The sequence below is a fragment of the Vigna unguiculata genome, chromosome 10, assembly GCF_004118075.2.
Source record: "Vigna unguiculata cultivar IT97K-499-35 chromosome 10, ASM411807v1, whole genome shotgun sequence".
Lineage (NCBI taxonomy): Eukaryota > Viridiplantae > Streptophyta > Magnoliopsida > Fabales > Fabaceae > Vigna > Vigna unguiculata.
Window position 1 is genome coordinate 16,308,604 of NC_040288.1, and position 15,971 is coordinate 16,324,574.

General features: G+C 35.8%; 1 long non-coding RNA gene across 1 annotated transcript; it reads left to right on the forward strand.

Moving 5' to 3' along the window:
• The first annotated feature begins 533 nt into the window (after window positions 1-533).
• LOC114167570 lies at window positions 534-4,494 on the forward strand. Its single transcript, XR_003600267.1, has 3 exons — window positions 534-849; window positions 3,624-3,728; window positions 3,824-4,494. It is a non-coding gene; the product is annotated as an uncharacterized LOC114167570 (long non-coding RNA).
• The last annotated feature ends 11,477 nt before the right edge of the window (window positions 4,495-15,971 follow it).

The window sequence follows — 15,971 nt, forward strand, 5'->3', positions numbered from 1 at the left end:
AAAATAGGAAATAACAAAAAAAACAAAAAACAAAAACAAAAACAAACAAAAAAAGAGAGGAAAAAGAGAAAAGAGAGTGAACACCCAAGCCCAAATTTGTTTTTACGATCCATACTCCTTCACTTCACTTTCATACCCCTTTTCTACTTTAAGCTTACAGAATAACTCATCTTAATTACCCATCTCACCACTAATCCACCCAAAACTCACTTTTTCCAATCATATGGTGACACTTGTCACCCTTTTCTCTTTTCCTTCCCACAAACTTTTTCTCACCCACGCAAGGCTATAGGAGAAACAAGTAATTAATTATGGGCTCACCACTCCATGCACTCACCACCCTAGGCAACCAATCCCTAAGGATTTCCACCCCATTCCTCTACTGAATAGTGGCAAAACCATCATTATCTTTTGTTTTTCACTACTTGCCCATGGCATCATAATGACAAAATTCAAACGTCATTTAATTTTTTTGGGAATAATCATAATGGGGAGGAAGCTCAAAGGGTTGCTGGAGGAGGAAAGAGAGGACCACAAAAAGGAGGACATCAACACAGAGAAATATAAACCCTTTTCTCCATCATCTGAAAAAGGGAGAGGATTCTAGTTCTTCCAAAAAAGAAAACCCTTGATTCCTTATAGCTCTTCAGTTTACCCCGCCATCCTTAAATCCCTACACAACAACGCAAACTCCAGGGGCAAAGGTTCAAACCAACCTCGGCCCACAGTCTTGACAGGAACAAGCCTCCTTGTCACGTTCCTGATTGCCAAACCAACCATTGTTCATAAAAAAAAGAAGGCTCAACTTCGGTTTTGTAGGTGGCAGCTGCTAGACTTATAGGAGTTTTGGTACATTTCTTCGCAATCGCATACTTGTTTTATCTTATGCTTAACCTTTTATGTGGTGTTCTTGCATGTATGGATGCTCATTTTCGTTATTTGCACGTATGTTGTTTTTTTTCTTATGGTTGGGTCGTGTTTGACTTTATGTGATTAAATGTCGATAAGTGTCCATGTGAATGTAAGGTTCGTCCATGAGACTAGTGCTAAAAAAATTTTGATGCCCTTCTACATGGTACTGTAAATGGATTCTTGGGCTAGTGACATGTTTGCTTTGCATCCTTAAAGTTTAGTCATACACAAGACCATATTTCATCTGCATGTTTGTTGAAAGCACACGTGGAATCCTTGTTCTTGTTGCATTTGTTGAGGGCAATGGGTGCATTGCTCGATGGTTGTGGTTGGAGGGGCTATTTTTGATGCATTCATAAGCATATAATAATTGTTTATATATGCATCTTGTGGAGGGAGTCGGGAGTCGGTCGTCAGTACTGGTTGTTTGGGGGACCTTTTGCATGATGGGTTTAATAGAACGAGTTGGTGCATTGGGAGTTGTGTGAAGTTGAAACTACTTTTACGTGGTGCACTCGGGTAGTTATCATCTTGCCAGTTGAACTACTCATTCCATATTTAATGCATGGAATCAAAATAATTTATTGTGCGCATGTTTGGCTTTGTCTTAATGATTAAAGAAGTATCTGTATTTCTCTTTTGGCCAACTTAGTCCGCATAAGTGGCGCCCTTCACTTCTTCTTCATGTGTTTCGTTCCATGGATATTCATAATTTTATGATTTTGATACTGTTAGTTTAATGTCCCTGATGCCTTCGCATGTGAGTTTCCTTTGTTTTGTTGTTATGTATCGAAGGTATTATTTCATTGTGATCTAATGGTAGGGTCCATTGCTTTTATAAAATATCCTATAAAAAAGACCATCAATTAAAAACCAACGGACCACGTTTTTGTTAATACATTAGACTAGATTCAATAGCATGATCACTTTGGCTTCAATTAGCAATGTTGCTCACGGGTCATCAAGAATTCATATATATATATATATATATATATATATATATATATATATATATATATATATATATATATATATATATATATATATAAATGCATTGATTTGACGTTTGGTTTTTCTTCTTCTAAATAATAAATATGATGTGGGTCCCGTCTTGAATTTATACTTGGATCTAATATTATATGTTGATTTTTATTGTCTTTTATATTTCCTAGTTAGTTTTTTTTAAAATCTATTTTATATTTCAGTTTAAATTATATTTGAAAACTAGTAGTAAAAATAAAAAATAATTGTGCATATCTCTTTTAAGTAAATATCCTTTTTTAGAAAAAAAATAAAAATTTAAAAGAATATTTTTCATAGGCTTTTTTCTCATATTTGAGGTATTTGTATGGCCGCTCGCGTCGTCTAATATCTCACAAATAAAGGTATAAGTATTCGTGTGGCCACTCGCGTCGTTAGTACTTAATACCTTTCCCTTTTTTCTAAAAAGTTTTATTTCAAAAGATTTCCAAAAAATACGTTTTCATCCTGATGTTTCTATGGTCGTTTGTTGTTGGACACTTTTATAGTAAATGTTTAAGTACTCATGTGACCGTCTGCGTCGTCTTAGTACTTAGCACCCTTTCTTTAAAAAATAAATAAATACAAAAGACTTCGTATTCAAAAATTAAAAACATTGACGTTTTCAAGAAAATAGTTTTTTTTAAAGAACTACGTAACCCTGATTTCTCATCCTTAATGAGAATACGTAGGACCAAGGTCAATCCTTGTCGGGCCCAAAAAATTAAAAAAAATATTTTTGTTTTTTTTTAGCATTTTCGTCTTATTATTTCTTATGGGGGAAAATTAGCATTTTGAAAACCACATCAATTTTGCATTTTTAATTAAAGGTACCGCCCTTGGGCGGGCGCGTAGGGTGCTAACACCTTCCCTACGCGTAACCGACTCCCGGATCTAAAATTTGGTTTTTCACAAACTTTCTTTATTTTATGGTTTCCCATAGTTTTCCAAAAATAACTGTGGTGGCGACTCCCAATATCTTTTTAAACCCGTTTTCTTTTTCAGTTCGCCTTCCCGTCGCGATTCTGGTTGCGACACTCACCACTGTTCTCTCGTGCAACAGTCACACACACACCCAAGTAGTTCAAACATGTAATCCCAACAGCGCATATTCACACACAGTCCATCCAATCGCGAAATAAACGAAAAACAGGTAGATTTCATGGAACATACAGAAGGATCTAACTTCCCTTACCTGGAAAGAGCTAGTACAAGACCTCGACGCTGAACCACAAAGCATAGCCGCTCTAGGATTAGATTTGCGAGTTGGAAATAGTGAGCAGAAGTGGGTTTATTACAAAAACCCTAACAATGACCACGAAACTATGAGTTGAAGAACACTTACGTGAGCAGAAATGAGGTCGAGCTAAACTTGAATCTGATTAAACTTTGAAACCCTAACAGAGCACAGTTCTTGGGAGAAAAGAGTAAGGCGGCTGATTTCTGAAAGTGAGAAGAGTTAATAGGGTTAGGGTAGTTTAGGGTCTGGTTTCCCTTTGGGCCAACCCTAGGCCCAACTGATTTAGGTAGACCCTTAAAATTAAGGTAGAATAAAAAAAAATTAGAGAAAATAGTGGGCCTTACACTTCAAGGTACCAACCATTTGATCCATTTATTTTGGCATACATTATAACATTATAACATATTTTGAAATCATATCAAATCTAACATTATAACATATTTTGTTACAGGCACGTGAGTTGGTACGACATGTGTTTCTGGATGAAGTCTTTCAACAGACACATATACGGAAGGGTATTGGCGAGTATGTGAATGAGAGGTCTAGGAAAACAAATGTAAGTCTCTTTTACTGTTCAATATTATTTACTCTTAAACTTATATATGTATCCCACCACATAATAATAATTGTTCAATTTTTACTTACAAGAAGAATTTCAGACTAGGCTTTCTCAAGTTAGATCTGAGGTTTCCTCATGTCTTGATGGAACACAATATCAGTCCTCGGCTGATCCTACAAAGGATGAGAATATCATGACTAGGTGTTGGATTGAGAGAGTAGGAGGAAAAAGGAAAGGAAGACTTTATGGGGCTGGTCAACTTGTTTCAAAATATACCGGTTCAAATGAAAGCAACCAACTATCAGCTTCTTCCACTCCTAATACTGAGGACCTCAATAATATTAGGCAAAAACTTTCACGCAGCCTGGAGGAAAATGAGCAATTGAGGTTCGAGTTTCGATCCTTTCAATCACTAGTCCTGCAATATCTCCCTCTTGATGCTCAGGCTCGTCTTCAACAGCCACAACCACTACAGCCAAACCCTACTCAATAGAACTCTGAAATCCTTCAACCCGAGTCTCAGCAACCAAATAATGAAGAGGACAATAATGTAAATGAAGAATCTTCTCCTAATTATGAAGATTATTAGCTCTTCATGTCCTTAAGAAATACTTTCTTCAGCATGTACATAATAAACTTGTGTACAATTATGCTTACTTGGTATTGATCGTGCCTATGTAATATTTGGCAAACATATTCCTATGCTACATATTATTTTTTGTTTTATAAAAGTGTGTCATGTGATATATATTGTGATGGAGTTTGATGATGATACAAAATTTGATACAATGGAATGCTGGATTGTCTGTGTTTGAATGATGGATTGTATGTGTTGGAAATTTCTATATGCAGGTATTGTGGAATATTAAACTAGCAAACAAACCCAAACAAAATATAAACACTTGCCGACGGATTTTCGACAGCCAAATCCGTTGGAAAATCCATTCGTTCATCCACTGCCATTATCGACGGATTCATCCGTCGGTAATTACCGAAGGAAACATTCGACGGTAATTACCCACAGATAAATCTGTCGGTATTAGCAGTGGATGAACGAATGGATTTTCCGACGGACTTGGCCGTCTGTAATTACCGACGAAGACATCTGTTGGTAATGGTCGACGGTTTGGTCGACAAATGCTTTCGTCAGAAATTATCAGCGGACTTTCATAATACGTCAAGAATACATTACCGACGATGTGTTTAACGATGGTTTTTTTGCCGTCGAAAGTTCGTCGGTAAAACATCATTACCGACAGATTTATGGCATTACCGACGGATTTCGACCTCGATAATGCACGTATTTCTTGTAGTGCCATAACTTTGTCTTTCATTAGCTGACTTAAATCTTTTGACATTTGTTCAGCTCTAATGGCCAACTTTAGAAGCATATCTTCTATTTCATGACGAAGTGCTCTAAATTCCATGGTTTCAGGAAATCTTGGATGGCATTGGAGGGTGGTATTAACAGTACAAAGTAATTCTACAAAGTTGTTGTTACTTGCATCCCCCATCATGTCATACATTACTTTATCATTTTCATACCATTTTTGCTCAATATCTTTGCATCGTTAATAAGCTCGCAACCTTCCATCTATGGTGTCTAATTTCTCTCTCAGTCCATCCATTAATATAACAACTTCCTTATAGGATGGTCCATTGATTGTTGGAACTTATTGTGATGGTGCATGTTGTTGTTTTTGAGAACCAAATGGAACATATGATGGCTGAGGTGGACCTTCAGAATATGGTTATTGCTCATGGTATGATGATTGCTCATATTCCACAAAAGATGATCTAGGATATAGATCATTCAGTTGACGTATAGTTAACCTACTTAAATCAAGTGGAGAAGTAGGTATGACAATTTGTTGCTGATAAGCATATGAATCACGTGGTTGTTGTGGATAATAATCATAGTTCACTTGAAAATCACACTGTTGATTATTTTTATATGAAAAACTATTTTTCATTTTTGAAAGAGGTTTTCCGAAAAGAAATAAGTTGAAAGCTTGTTGAGTAGACTTACAAGAAAAAGAGGTATGTCTCAACGGACAACTTAAGTATCTTATCTTTCCTTAGCCAAAGTGTTCCCCAACAAGTTTCACAAATTTTCCAACAAAATTTCTCAAACAAAAATTATGCTAAAAAAATTAAAACAACTAAAGAAAGAAGATAAATGTTAGAAACCAAAATAAAGGAAAAAAATGTTAATGATAAAAAAAACAATAAAATAAAATAAAATAAGAACTAAAATGATAAAAATTCTAACCGTATTCCTTGACAACGACGCCAAATTTGATAACGCTGTCGTTGACTCGTTCAAATTAATACTACTAAACTATAGCAACTTCAGTATTGCTAATATAGAAAAGGTAAAGTAACCCTAAGTCGTCTCCCAACAAACACAGAATTGATTTTTAACAAATTAGTTCTTATAAAATCTATACAAAAGAGTTAGTCAAATAAAAAAATAAAAATATGAGAGATAAAGAGAAAAAGATAAAATAAGATAGAAACAATAGTAAAGAAAAAATAGGTCGATTCCACTGCTTTTTCAAAATAGGATTGATCATTGGTTTCCTAAAGATTATTGTTAATCAATGTAACTTCTCAATTAATTTGTTGGCGTCCTTACTTTCAACCAAAGTAACTTCCCTTGCTAATTTGAGATATATCAAATATATTTAATAAAAAATCTTTAATTAATTATTCAGCAACTTATTTTCTATCCAATTTCCAACTATACCCCTCTTGTTTGAATATTTGACCACCTTTAACCAGAATCTGCCATGTTTGACCAATTATAAAATAATAATAAACATAAAAGTAAACTAAAATAAAAACATGATAATGTCAATTATAAGTTTAGTTGGTTAAGCCTTACTCACTACAACAAAAATAATTTTTACCAGAGGTTATTTATGGCATTCCCGGGGGTTTTAACCCACATTAAAGGAGTTACCGACGATTTGTTTTCTCCCTAGAAAAACTAGCGTCGTTAATGGATTAACAGTGGTTTTGACTAACCCATGGTAAAGCAACACTTAATGGCGGTTTTGAAACCCCTGGTATTTATCAATGGTTTTAAATCTCGGGTATTTACTGGTGATTTTAAAACTCTTGATAATTACCGGCGGTTTTAAAACCCCTGGTAATTACCTATGGTTTTAAAACCCCTGGTATTTACCTACGATTTTAAAATCCCTAGTAATTACCAATGTTTTCGAACCCGTAGTACCTACTTGTATTTAGTTTTAAATCATTTATACTGTATAGTAGTACTGAAATTCCCTTTTTTACCTTGCAATGCAATTCATTATTTAGTTATGTTTTTACTTTTCAAATTCCCTTAATTTTATTTGTTATACTTTTTGAATGCATATAATTCATAAAACATATGATATAAAAAACAAAAATTATAATATTTAGACATTTGTTTATATATTACATAACATTCTTAAAAATGAGGAGCATTGTCTATAAGTTCAAGGTAAATATTAAAGTTTAAACATTCAAACTAGTGAAATATTACAATATCTTTGTTCTTATAGTTATAAATTCTAACATAATGAAAGTCTAATAAGATTCTTCAACTATCAATCTTGATCTGAATCATTTGTTTCTTCATTAAGAACTCTCCCTTGATCAAATACCTATCATAAAAAAATCATAATTAGTAACATTCTTTATCATATGAATTATAGATTACCGTATAAAAGCTTTATCATATGAATTACCAAAGTGAAACTTTAATTTGGATTAGGGATTCTACGTTTTGTTAAAAAGGTTACCCATCAAATGAACTTTCAATGAATCATATTCGTATAAGAAAGCAAATATCAAAATATAAAACCTCCAAGACCCCTACATTTCATAACTTGTCAAATATGCATGCGTTAAAAATACTAATATAATTTTCTTCAGATGAATACTTGCTTCAATATTTTTCACAAACGGTGTGTGTGAAAGAGAGTGGAAAGAAAAGAATGAGACATTGTGTGCTAGTGGGGAACATCTATTTTGTTCAGTTGCCACTATTGAAGTGGTCCAAATAATGCTTTTCATAATTCATATATCAGACCAAGAAGTCAGATCCAAGTCATGAATCAGTATGAGCACAAATTCAACAACACTAAGGGAAATAATTAAACATGTATGAGTTATGAGCAAGGAAATAATTAAACATGCAAGAATCTAACGCAAGACTGGAGTAGTCTGCCAAATACTAATGGTAGTGTTTATTGAGTGTTGGACATATTTTCATGCTAGAATGTCCAATATCAAGAGATAATACATAAAAAAGGATATAACAACCATAGCTATATCATTGTTAATTTGAATAAAGACAGAGCAAAGGAGATGATAACAACCAATAGCTTGATATGTATCACTCTGTCTTGGTGGTGGATTAATTGAATCAAGTGAATAAGAAATACAAAAGTAATAAGAGGAAAAGACAAAATTTGGATGCTTGAATTGATAACTCACTGTCCAATAAGTGAAGAGTCTAGTGTTCTTGTCTCCATACAAATCAGGGTTGACATGATTACCATAATAGAAAAAAAAATAGAAATCGGCAATTATAAGGAATGAAATAAATCATTTCTTTATGAGGATGCTGAATTTGAAAACATTTGCAGACAAAAGATAACAATGGATGCAATATGCTTTGAATTGTGCATAATAGTTTCAGTATGAATAAGTAAGTTATAGCTTCAATATTTTAAGTATGTTATCAGGAATATTGGCTTGAACCCAAAAGGCAAAAAGTAGTTGCACCATTTGATCTTCAATTAGTTTCATAACATACGATTCCTAAGAGCCTACTCAATACCGTAACTTAGTTTATGGCTATTGCCCAAGGCTATTACAACATTACAATATCTCTGATAAGGCTACTGCCCAAGGCACTCCAGTCCCATTCTAGACAAGGCTGCAAGGTTGGCCCTCATACATGTGAGGTTTCAACCACACAGTATTTCTGAGCAAGCTCTAGAAACTCCAGTACAATTGTCCCTGATCTAGAAATTGGAAAAGACTATATAACTGGAGCCTGCTTTTGAAATTGCTCAACAAGCTTCTTAAGATTTTTTAAGTTATTTGGTCCTGTATTTTAATAATCAAAATATTAGATTGAGGTAGAGAAGCTCCAATAAACAACTTCAAAAAAATTTAGAAAGCATACCTAATTGATGGATAATTCAGAAAACCAAATCCCAAAGTGGCAATCAAAAATTTCTCAAATTTACACTCTAGTTATCTTAGTATTTGGAAATAAAGTCTGCATTTTAACAACTTATCTTTACTTTAGCATCCATTGTTTTTATTGTGGAGAGACAATCTGCTGCAATCCATTTTTCCTTCGGTGCCATTACCTGATTTTCCTAACTTGTAAAAAGAAAAAAAAATCATCCAAAACAAACTCTAAATTTAGAAAATCAACATGGCCTTAAAACCTGCAAATGCTAAGCAATTTGAACCAACTACCAGGTTATGCCACTTCTTGTAATAGAAAAGAAGAACAAAATGAATAGTCATAAAATGAATGTATTAAATTACATGTCAAGGAAAAGATACTATTTAAACTTGTCTTTTATAACTCAAGGGATGAAATGGAGCTACGGGGTAACTTGCAATATAGCAAGTTTTTTCGAATGAAAATTACATGGTAAACAATGTGAAAATATTTTGGTCAACTTGTCTGTAAGGACCACTTATATTCTAACCCTTTATTTTAAGGGTTTCCCCAATCTAATGGGCCTAAGGGTTGCCCATAAAGCGTACAAGGCCCTTAAGGCAGCCAAATCCTTTTCCATTCTAGTCATTCTTGCAAAATAGTGCTTGCTTACTCCTCTCATTTTCTCCACAAAGACTCTACTAGGGTTTAACCCCAACCTTGGTAACATAGCTCAATCACATTCTCTTGCTCCATGTAAGTCATTCTTCAGCTCATGCTTATCCCCTCCAGGGATACTTATGTATTTCAGATAGGATTTATCGTAGTGAGCTTGCCCTGAATCTGTTTCTCTGATTTCTTTCCAGCTTTATAGTTTGTTCCTAAAGCTGCCTTGCTCACAACTTAACGTCAAAGTATTCTGCTAGCTATTCCCAGGTAAGGGAAGTTAGGGTTTTGGGTTTTAAATGATTTTTGGCCTATTCTTGATTTTGTTTGGTGTTGTATGGGCTATATGTTACTATGAACATGCGAAGTGCTTGTATTGTTGTTTGGGTGTGAAAATGTGGTTGTTGCAGGGAAAACAGTGGCGAGATCTGTTGCTCTCGCCCAAGCGAGATTGACTCGCCCAAGCGAGGCTTGCAAAAGCAGGCCAGGGTTATACTCAAACTCTCGCTCAGGCGGAGAGCTCTTGTTTTGAGCGAGGCACAATTCTTATTCATGGTTTTGGAAGGATGGTATGGATTCAACATGGTCAATGAGTGAGGATTGGTTACAAAGGTTGGCATGAGATTTATATGCATGATAAGTATTTCTTGGTTGGTTCAACATGATTGGTATGTGGTTAGGACGTAATTCCACGAGCCTCTAGGTTAGACCTCATGGTGGTGTCTTAGTGGTCGGGACGTAATTCCATGACCCCTTCTAGTGGGAGTTCATGGCGGTGCCCCACCTATATAATTTAGTAAGGATTCAAGGTAAGGTTGCATCCTGACACTCTAAGGAGTCCATTAGTCTCACAAAGAGTGGACTGACTCTTGTGGTGATAGTAGTAGGAGGCCTGAAATTCATTGAGAGCTAACCTTGTGTGTGGGGGTGGAGACATTGTAACACTTAGCTCGAGGGTGAGCAGCTCGGGGGTGAGCAGCTCGGTAGAGTAGGGATATCCATCACAAGTGCAAGCATCCGTTGAATCCGAGTAGATTATATGTATCCGGATGTGTCAAGTCTAGGTCTTAGTGTATTGTTTGAAAGGTCATAACATGTTTGGATGACATATACTGCTTGGACTATGAAATAGCATGTAATTGTATGATAAACAATTTTCCACTCTAGCTTACCCTTTTGTTGTTTGTTGTATGTCCTGTATGTGTGGTTTTCTCTTTTTGCGATGATCATCAATTTATTGATGTGAGCAGATGCGAGAAACACCTGTGGTCAACAGGGAGGTGATGGTTCCGCTGCGTAGCCCACCTAGGCTGGATTCTGCTATTTTGGGCTTTATTATAGGGCTATGGCCCATCTATTTAGCTTGTCCTTTAAATTTCAATTTGATTACTGTTAAACCTTGTACCTTGTTTTGGTTTTGACATCGTTGTGTGCCTTGAATATTGTAAGGAGTAATGTTTATGCTCCAAGACCGCGCTACTATGTTATCTTGTGTGACGTTTCCTTTAATTAGGATTATGGATTAAATGGGACGTTACACTGTCAAAAGCCGTCCACATGCCATTTTTGTCTAAAAAACACTAACAGTGAATGATGCTATGTAACTCCAATTTAATATATAAAGCAAAACACTCTCTCACTTTCTGAAATCAACTCAAGTGATTTGTTGATCCTATTCTCTAGTATCCAATGAAATCTTCCACGAAGATTTGTAAAATAATCAACCTTTCTCTTCTAACATGCATTATAAATTATGTATCTACTTTTGTTCTCTAAAGTAGAACTTTCAACTTAGAACACTCTTCACTCTTTGAAACAGACATTCTCAGCACTAAAAAATATCTCTCCACATCATCTCAAATTACTTTCTTTTAAACAACTTATATTACATTTTAAATTGTTTCATTTTACATTAAAATCTATTTCATATATTTAAAAATATTTTATAATATTAATGATATAAAAATATTTTTACATAATTTTACAAGAATTGTTATCCAAGATTTTTTTCCTCTCTATCTCTTTCCAGTTAAACCAAGAATTAATACGCTGAAAGTAAATTGTTTTAAATAAAGTTTGTCTAAATTAAACAAATGAAAACAACTTTTACAATAACTGTTATCACAGTCTCTTTCTCTCTTTTCTCATCTCATATAAACAAGACATTAATTCTTATAAAAAACTTAAGCTTAATGAAAACAACTTCTACAGGAATTGTGGTCACAGTCTCTTCCTCACTATTCTCTTTTCAACTAAGACTCTATTTCGTTGATTTAGTAAATTTAAAATCAAGTTTGTGTAACTATGAAATTAAAACAAAAAATAAAAATAAAAAGTAGAGCGATATTGATAAAATTTTGATTAGTAAGACTGGCATGGATTAGTTTGAGGTGCTTTTGTGCTCAAAATATACATTTTGTCTATTGAATGATAAAGATGTATGGACAAGAAATGGTTATGTTAAAAGTGAAACATTTATAACATTTTAAAGTAGGAGTTTTATGAACTTTAAATTTTACGGAAGATGATACTTAATTTATGTTTCATTCTAATCTGTGTTTATTTAATTCTTGAGAAATTTAAAGGATGCAACATTGTACATGGGCAAACTGAACAAATTGAATTAATCTGAGAAATGAGCAGGAGAATGATCTGGAAACTAACTTGTTGCCTAACGAAGTATGCAACTTAAAAATGGTATTTTCTTTTTCTTCCTCGACATAAATGTCGCATCTCTTTATATCAGCTCTCAAATAGTTAATCCACCTTAACCTGCAACTCTTGCCACATTCTAACAAACCTTGTACAATAATTATAGTTGGAAGGTCACACCCAACAAAAATGTACCTAGAAAAGTAAATTGTAGATGCACTAATAATAGTTGTGGCATTAATTATTTTTGTACCTGCATTTTTTGGCAACGTCCTCCAAGAACCTTCTCCATTAGCCTGGATGTACTTGGTCAAAATTTCATCCTCCTCCGCTGTTCACCTCCCCTTCTTCAATCCCACTTGCTCACAACAAGGAGCCCTTCCCATATCTGAGTTTTGCAAATTCCCCACTCTTTGCCTCTACTTGAAAGCAAAGCAGCCACAAAAAATGATAAAATATGCTACAAGGTAAAACTCCATCATCTAGCAACTTTTAATAGAATAGATCATCAGATTAGAGACTCATTAAAAAGCATAATTTGACATCCAATCGTAACTAATTCACCGAGTAAAAAAACATTGCATCTATATTGATATCGATGTCACATTATGTAACCCTAGTAGAAGATTTGCAAAGAACGAGAAGATTTGTCGAGAGAAAGCTAGGTCACGCGAGCAAACTGCGTTTTTGTGAATGAAAAAGAAAGGATTAAAAAAAAGAAAAAATAAAGTGTCATGAAAGAAGTGAATGAAAAAAGTGATTCGAAAAAGAAAAAAAAAATTGTGAAAAGAGATGGAGGAAATTATATTTACGGTAAGGCACTAAAAATACAAAAATTCACACGGAATTTGTAAAAAAACCTCCTTTACTTACTAGGGGGTTTGGAAAACCTCCATCAATATATTTTTGAGGGGAGGTTATTCTAACCTCTAATAATAAACCTCCTTTAAAATCAACATTTTTTGTACTAACATCTTATTCTAATCTATATATCATGCCTTTGCAAAATGAATTTAAAATGTCTACGACTCTATTCATCTCTCTTCTAGAGGAATTTGCATCATTAAATTAGATTTTTCAAATAAAATAGACTAGATCTAATCATATCCATTTTAACTAGATAAATAGGTTGAGGTTTTTTCAATAGAATTTAAATTTGATTTTATCAGTTTAAATCTACTTTGTCAATTAGTTTAAATGCACCTTAATTTTAAAATTTTAAAATATAAAAAATGATTTGATCTAAATTCGATCCAAATCCAATTAAATTAAATGAATTGGACTTAAAATTTTAAAATATGGATTTGGATTCAAAAAAAAATTAATTTAAATAGACTTAAAATAATATAGATTTAGATTATTATAAATGAAATTTAACTGTTCCTCTAGAGAACAAATAAGATAAGTTAGGCACAAGCGTCACCTTACCATGTAGTCCACTATCTCTTCGGTTGGTCTCCTTCTGGTTGGTACATATCAGCTTGAACCCAGGAGGGGTTACCTGCAGAAGAATCTCCGAAGCTCAAGTAAGTCAAAGTTCTCCGAGAGTCAAATCAATGATTAATGAATGCGTACCTTTAAATGATGGGGTCCACGTGTATTTATAGAGCATTAATGACGTTTGACCATTTCATGGGCTGGGCCTTGACTTGGGCTCTAGGTGGGGCTTGTGAGTGGGCCAGGGCCCAAACCCAAGCCCTTAAGGTTTATTGGATGTGGACGTTTCCATTATGTTGAGTTCATTAGAGTGGTCGGCCTAGGTTCTAAACTTAGCAGATATGCTGGAGTAGTCGGTCTAGGCCGGCTATTTGTCTTGATGGGTTACGTAGGTTGTCCCTTTAGAAGTTTAGGTCAAGACCGGTATAGGTTATGCTAAGCTGGCCTAGGCTGTATACTTGGCTGCCTTGATATGCACTGTTTACTTATTTGGTCTAGTTTGGTTAGGTGTGGTACACTAGTCCCCCAGCCTTGTCCGATATGAGTTGTCGGTCAAAGGTGATATGTGTTAATATGCTAGCGGAACCGGCTAGGTGTGATACACCAGTCCCCCAGCCTTTAAGTGTGGTGAACAGTGTTAAGGCTAAGAAGTTGTAACCGTCAGAAGGTAGATGAAGGGGCGTCAGTTTGTCAAATCAAAAAAGTTTTGGCGTCGTCGTTTTGAGGTGTCATATCCTTTGTAATGATGGTGTCGATTGGTCTAAGGTATTATTTTGGCGGGAAGATTTTCGTCGTTTGGGATCGTGGACTATAAATGTGGGTTTGAAAACAGATGGGAGGTTACTTGTTTCATTTGCGAGAATTCTGAATCCAGAGATCTTGTGCACGCAATACTGTCCGACTAGTCCCCACTTTCGACCGACATTTTCTCGTAAAAAATAAAACCAGGTATGTCTAGTAGTGATAGCATGTCTACGTTTAGTAATAGCGAGAGTACTGAGTTGGAGAGGAGTAAAGATAGGCGGCTTGGTGACGAGGGCACGAGTTCTATGGTTGGTACCAGTGGGATGCCAGTGGAGGTTGTGAGGGAGGTTCGGGAGGATCCCCTCGAAGAGTTGGAGGAGAGCAACTGGCCGGCGAAAGGCGGCTACGGGTGGGTGGCTGGTGATGTTCGTGATCAATCATCTCTGTTTAGGTGGTCCTGCTTACTGAACTCTTGGTTGAATTACACACTTGTTATCTCCAAGGGTGTTAGTAGGGGCATTGTTTCTTTGGAGAGGGTCAGCGCTATCGACCGGGTATGCCACGGGCAGGAAGGGGCTACCGAAAAGTTTTTCTACATGTACATGTGTCACTTCTCTCAACTTCATGCACGATTGCCGCTAGACGATTTTACTATGGACGTGTTGCAGGCGTTGAATGTGGCACCCACACAGCTGCATCCGAACAGTTGGGCTTATTTGCAGGCCTTCCGCATCCTGTGCCAGTCTTTATACTTGGAGCCTACTCCTTACGCTTTCTTATATTTTCACGATACTAGACCTCGGCGGCCGGTTACTTGGCTATCCTTGATAAGTCGCCCTAGCATCAGCAGACTGGATGCCTTCTCCTAGTCTTTCAAGCATTTCAAGGATGGGTACTTCAAATTCGTTGTCAAGGAAGGGGGTAAATCTCACTTTTTGAATGCGGATAGGAGTACCAAGTTTCCCTTTAGCTGGACCAGCAATCCTTCTCGATATAAAGACATGGGAATGGAGGAGTTGTCGGCTAGTGATAAGGAGGTGGTGGGGATGTTGTTGAAGTTTGTCGATAAGTTGCCCACTAAGGGCCTAGTTAGGGTTTATAATTCGGTGCATCCGATAATAGATATTGAAGGTATCTGTTTATTACTTAAGTTGTGTTAATAATGCTAAGTTGTTTTGATCCGAGTCGTGATGTGTTATTACAGGGCATGTGGCGCAATCTGGCAAGAAGAATCTGGCGCTCTTTCAATCATTGAGGAAGGAAATGGCCGCTAAGGCCAAGGCGGCTGGGAAAGCTGATGTTCCCAACCTGCAGGAATCGGTGGTGGAGGTGCACGTACATGGCGGAACGAAAAGGAAGACTGAGCTTCCGCCTCGACCCGGGAAGGGCAAAGATGTGAAGAAAATAAGGGCGACTCTTCTTGGAACGGCTAGCGGGACGGGGTCGGCTAGTGGGGAGAAGGGCCTGAAGCCGGGTTGATCGAACTGCCGGAGATATCCGTTAGGAAGGATATCTCGATCACCCTCCCCGATACCGTTGTTAATTCTATTGATAACATGGAC